We start from the raw sequence: 6216 nt of genomic DNA, 5'->3' as shown, positions 1-6216 counted from the left end.
TGACTTTATTCATTTTGTCCTTTATAATTTTAGCTCATTTTCTTCCATCTGAATAGCTATAAACAAGAACCTAAAAGATAAACTTAAAGCATCATATTTGTGTGTTTGCATGATCTGGTCCCTGCCAATGTTTCAACATCTCCATCTACTTCCTTAGCTCCCCAACAACCCTGCCACACTAAGCTACTCTATTCCTAGGACCCCTTAACTCATCACAGTTTTGGATACTTTTCACTTGCTATTTTATCTGAATTGAATAATGTTCACTCCAGTTTTTCTTATTTTAGATTTCTTACCACCCTTGGTAAGTTTCTATCTAAATGCCACCTTCTCTGAGAGGACATTCTGCTTGCTCTTCCTAAGTTAATTCCCTGCCTTTAAAGGGAAATGTGCTATTAGTGTTCCATAACACTTTCCAAGGTCTGGAATTATCTCCTAATTTTATCCATTTGCATCTTTTCCATGTGACTTTTATGTTAGGGAATGTAAGCATTGAGAGGTATGGTATAAGTGACCCAGCAGGAATGTGAAGTTTGGGAGCACAATTGTGGCATTTGTGTATGTTTAGTAATCATGAGTAATGAATACAATCTAATGATCTAGGGCAAAGAATAAGACAAGTGGTATAATAGGCATGGACACCAGGTGCCCATTTTATGTCTTGCATAGCTACTGAGTGAGTTTCACTAGGCTAACGGATGACTGAGTCTCCTTGCCATCTGGCTTGCATCCTTTAAGAACCCAAAAGCCCTCATCGTCAATAACTTATCTGAATTTCACAACTTAACTCTTCCATCAGATGGATCCAAATGCCTGGGTTATAATTATTGAATGCCTACATATAGGACTTTAGATAGTCTAACGTAAGGCTTACATGAAATGTGGGCTTTCTAGCCTGGAGGATTTCCAGTGACAGGCCTTCGACAAATACAAGATTTATGAAAGCAAGAACTCTGTCTCCTCACCATTTAATTACCAAAAACCAAGTACACCTTATATGTAATAGATACTAGGTGGTTAGTAAAATTAGTTGTATGCATGAAGGGATGAATGAATGAACAGAATCAATAGAAAAATGAAATAACTATGTAACATCTATTTTTGGGTGTCATGTAGATGTAGTTTTAACTTTAGTATTCAAAAGCCTCAATTTTGTCTTTCAACATTAAAGAATTCTTTATTTCCCCAAGTGTGGAGTCTTTTTCACCTCCTCTCACGTTCTTTCCAAGAAGCAGGCATATGCTTAGTCAAGAAAAGAACACTTTGCCTCAGTGGGTGGGCTGTGTGCTTCCAAACCTAAAACTGATGCTTTACAAGTATTGCAAAATAGCAAATTATCAGGGTAACAAAAACAGACTCAAGCAACGCCTTCTGCCAGATTCTCTCCAGATCTGGCCCCTAGTAGGAGTATATGCCTGGGGGTGGGGAAGTAGGGATAACTTGCGTGCCATGGATCTTAAGCAGCCCTTCACATGAGCACAATGAGGGAAGATATTCTTATCCTTCTTTTATTTTCCTTCTCAATAGTCCTTACATAAACCCAAAGAGAACTTTCCTCCATGGGTTTAATTAAGTAAAAGCACTCTCTGACCTGTCAATCTGGGGACTGGATTCATCCTAGGGCATTCACCTCTTCATCTGAAGTATCTCAGATGAAGCTGCCAAGTTTTATTCTGCTCTAATTAGAAGTTGTGAAAAGATGTTTTTAAAGTTTATTATTTTTGTCTTGAATATATTTGTAACTTTGTTTAGGCAGATTCTTGAATTGCCTTTGGAAATACTATTTTTTTCTTGAAACAGTCACCATTTATCATGTAGTGAGCTGTTTTCTTAGTATTAGAATATTATTTCTCTATTAAATTAAGAAAATACTCTTTCATCACAAATGTTAGGAGTAATTTTTGCTCTGTATGTCCTGCTTAGATCACTATTGCCTGATTGTAGTCATTTTAGTTTGTAAATAAAATCTATTAACACTAAGTTATACTCACTTATCATATTTCTTTGACTACTATCTCAGCCTGTTATGAAATAATTGTCAAACACAACATGTTCTTACATGAGAAATCTCATTCCCAAATGTATACTATTAAAAAACAAGATATGTAACAAGGACATTTTCTGTGTTGGTTAAAGTTTATATTTTTGGTGTCTTTTGCCTAATAATATCTCAAGAGATAGTAAAACAAATGATTGACCTTTGTGTTACTCTGTTCTCACACTCCTCTAAGGAACTACCTGAGCCTGGGTAATTCATCAAGACAAGAGGTTTAATTGACTCACAGTTCCACAGGCTGTACAGGAAGTATGATTGGGAGGCCTCAGGAAACTTACAATCATGGCAGAAAGTGAAGAGAAAGCCAGTATGTCTTACCCCGGCAAAGAGAGAGAGAGAGAGAGAGAGAGAGAGAATGCAAAGTAGGGATAAGGGGGATGTGCTACACACTTTTAAACAACCAGATCTCATAAGAACTCACACACTATCATGAGAAGAGAAAAGGAGAAATCCACCTCCATAATCCAATCATCTCCCACCAAAGTCCCTTCCACAGCATTGGGAATTAAAATTTGACATGATATTTGGGTGGGGACACAAAGCAAAACCATATAAACCTTCAAGACTAAAGTTTCAAACCAAACAGTCACAGTAATAGGTCACTGGAAGCTGACTGGATGTTTACTGACCTGCTTCTTCATATATAGAACTTTTTAAAACAGAAGAATCCTGAGACCCAATATGATGAAGTCACTGTGACCCAAAACAAAAGTTTTCAACAGTGTGAAAACTTACCTGAATGAGTACTTCCAACAGTCTGATGACGTCTGTTACAGAATATTGACATAACTATCATCTTTTGTCTGCCCATACTCTAGGGATTTCTTCCTGCCCAAGAGGGGGATTTCCAGAATTTTGACTGAAGATGAGGCATGCACAGACAAAAATAATATGTATACAATGCAGAATATAAGAATACAGCAAATATAATATGCTCACCAGGATGCAAAGTATAGCATAAATAAAATAAAGCAATAGGTATTTTGAGGTAGGAAAAATGACTATGGGCTGGGGTCTGGGGGAGGGCATTTTTCTTTTAACAAGAGAATGTGATTAAAGGGGAATTATGAATTGATAAAATTTAATAGCCAAAGAGGAAAAGGAGGTTCTTTATTATAGATTGGAGGAAGGGCATTCTCTATGACATGGTTGCCTCACATGGCTCTGCTTTTTGCCACCTGCAAAGGAGGCCCCTGGGAGTTGCAATTCAGCCTGGGATCTGTCTCTTAGCACTAACAAACCGTTGCAACTAAACCACATACCTAGGCCTCCTTCAGCCTAGAGGCAGCATTATGTTTCTAACTCATTTACCCACAGGAAGTACTTTAAACAATTTATTCTAAGGAAGGGCTGATCTTTCTTTACTTTGTTGTCTCAGAGAAGGCACACATTTCATTTTTTCTTTTTCTTTCTTTCTTTCTTTTGAGACAGGGACTCTCTCTGTCTCACAGGCTGGAGTGCAGTCGTGCGATCTTGTCTCACTGCAATCTCTGCCTCCTGGGCTCAAGTAATCCTCCATCCTCAGCCTCTCAAGTAGCTGGGACTACAGGCATAAGCCACAGTGCCTGGCTAATTCTTGTGGGTTTTTTTTTTTTTTTTTTTTTTGAGACGGAGTTTCGCTCTTGTTACCCAGGCTGGAGTGCAATGGCGCAATCTCGGCTCACCGCAACCTCCGCCTCCTGGGCTCAGGCAATTCTCCTGCCTCAGCCTCCCGAGTAGCTGGGATTACAGGCATGCGCCACCATGCCCAGCTAATTTTTTGTATTTTTAGTAGAGACGGGGTTTCACCATGTTGACCTGGATGGTCTCAATCTCTTGACCTTGTGATCCACCCGTCTCGGCCTCCCAAAGTGCTGGGATTACAGGCGTGAGCCACCGCGCCCGGCCCTTTTTTTTTTTTTTTTTTTTTTTTTGCACAGATTGGGTCTCGCCATGTTGTTCAAGCTGGTCTCGAACTCTTAAGCTCAATTCATCCACCTGCCTCAGCCTTCCAAAGCACTGGGATTACAGCCCTGAGCCACTGTGCCTGGCCCACATTTCCTTTTATCTAATTTGTACAGAGATATATATGCTGAGTAACAGCCATGTGCAAGTATAAAGGGATGGAAAAGGTGAAGATCTATTTAGGGATTCCTAAACAAACCGTTTATAGCAAAGATTTGCAAACAACAGACCACAGACCAAAACTGCCTTCCACCTGTTTTTGTAAAATTTTATTGGAATATAGTCACTCTCAGTTGCTTTTGTGTTGTCTGTGGCTACTTCCACCCTACAATAGTAGAGGTGAGTATTTGAAACAGTGTGCATGGCCTGCTTATTTGACTCTTTACAGAAAGTGTTTGCCAATCCTTGCTTTATAGAACAGCATGGGAAAAAATGACTAAATCACACATTGTTCTATTCTTCCTGAAATCAACTCAGTCTTAATCTTTAATGAGATAATAGTTTATTTGAAGCTTCTCATAAATACCAAGGCAGTTTACAAATGTGAGTCACAATGTTGACACTCTGGCTTCCTACTGAGGGTCAGGAAGAAAAGTCCTTTCATGATGCTGTGATGAAGAAGCCAGGATACCACCACCAAGATGAGATCAATGATTATTATTTATTGATTGGATAACTTTACATGACAGTAACTGCACATTCTCCTTTGTTAATTCTAATTTAATAATTACCTGATTTTGGCTCTGTAGACATGGTGAAAGGAGGGGACATTTAGAATATTTGGCTGTTTAATTTGGGATGGGCCCACCTCAAAGGAAGGGAGGAAACTATCCACACAAAGGGGGTTTCACTTAGGAAGAGAAAAGTGAAAAGTAAAGATAGAATCTCAGCCACTGAATAGCTAACATTCCAATAAGTAGTTCTTTTCTGCTCTATTATTTTAACACAGCAATCTAGTTATTCTTTTCTAGAAGAAAAGAAGTAGAGCATTAAGCTCGGGAGTGGGTGGTGTTCAGCTGGGGGTCTATCTGGCACAGGTCTGGATCATAGTGAGAAAAACTGCTTGCGTGTAGAATTGAAAGAACTGAAGTGGTAAGAAGAAGCAGAGCAAAAAAAAGATCAAATTCAGGAACAAGTAGAGATAATAGAATAATAACCCCCCTGGAAAGGCCAGAATATGTGAGCTCAGCTTGAGGCTTTGGAAAACTGGAGACCTCTTCTATTTTACCTGTGGATATTGAAAGCTCCACAGAAGCCTGCTAGCCCTTCACGGTTTGAAGAAAACTTCTAATCACACACACCTGCTTCAGAGCATTGTGCACAACACACCTATTCTGTTACCTTGAAGTCATTCATTGCCTCCTTCCCTCAACCTCTGTCATCATGCGTATATTCTTAAGGGTCTCTGGGCACTATTTGCTTGCATTATCGTTGCTTTTCCTTGCTCTTGGGTAAATGTTAATTTAATTAGCAATAAGAGGGTTGGGAATTTCTCTCACAAACTAAGAAAGCTCCTCATCTGTTTAAGCAGAACTATTGCTTTACATTTGACATGCTTGTGAAATCTTTTTTCTAGTGTTTCCTCTTTTAGCACATCCTGACCTTCACAAACAGTTTTGGGTCGGTGTGTTTTGCAGACTGATTCTGTAGCTCTCAATTGGGGTTTGTCCCCAGCAGGGCATCTGTATGGTGTCCATAAGAGAAGGTTTCTCTCACTAGCCACATTGCTGTTCTCTATTCTGTTAGCAATTTTATTCTGACATGTGGGGAAAGCAATTCTAATCTGTAAAAATACTACTAAATTATAAATGTGCTGCAATTTAGTCTTTCCTAGGAAAATCCTTGAGAGAGTATACCAACAAAACACGTCTACATCATCAACACTCTAATTGGCCCAGGTTGACTTAAGGTTATGACTTCTTACTCCACAGTTCAGGCAGTACTCGTGTGTGCGCGTGTGTGTGTGTGTGTGTGTGCACGTGCGCACGCATATGAATGCATGTATGTGTTGTATGTGTGTTTATAACGAACAACACAAAAAGTAACTTTTAGGATTCTAGAAGAGCTGTTTACTCAAACTTAAGAAAAGATTAATTGGTTTGAAAATTATGTCATAGTTTATAAAAAGAGAGAGTTTTAAATTACACTTACTGGATATATTTGAAATTTGTCGACAAAAAGAAAAGATCATGATAGATTCAAATATGTTTGGAGAA

Source organism: Callithrix jacchus, chromosome 4, assembly GCF_049354715.1.
Source record: "Callithrix jacchus isolate 240 chromosome 4, calJac240_pri, whole genome shotgun sequence".
NCBI classification, from domain to species: domain Eukaryota; kingdom Metazoa; phylum Chordata; class Mammalia; order Primates; family Cebidae; genus Callithrix; species Callithrix jacchus.
Note: the sequence above shows the minus strand (reverse complement) of the source record.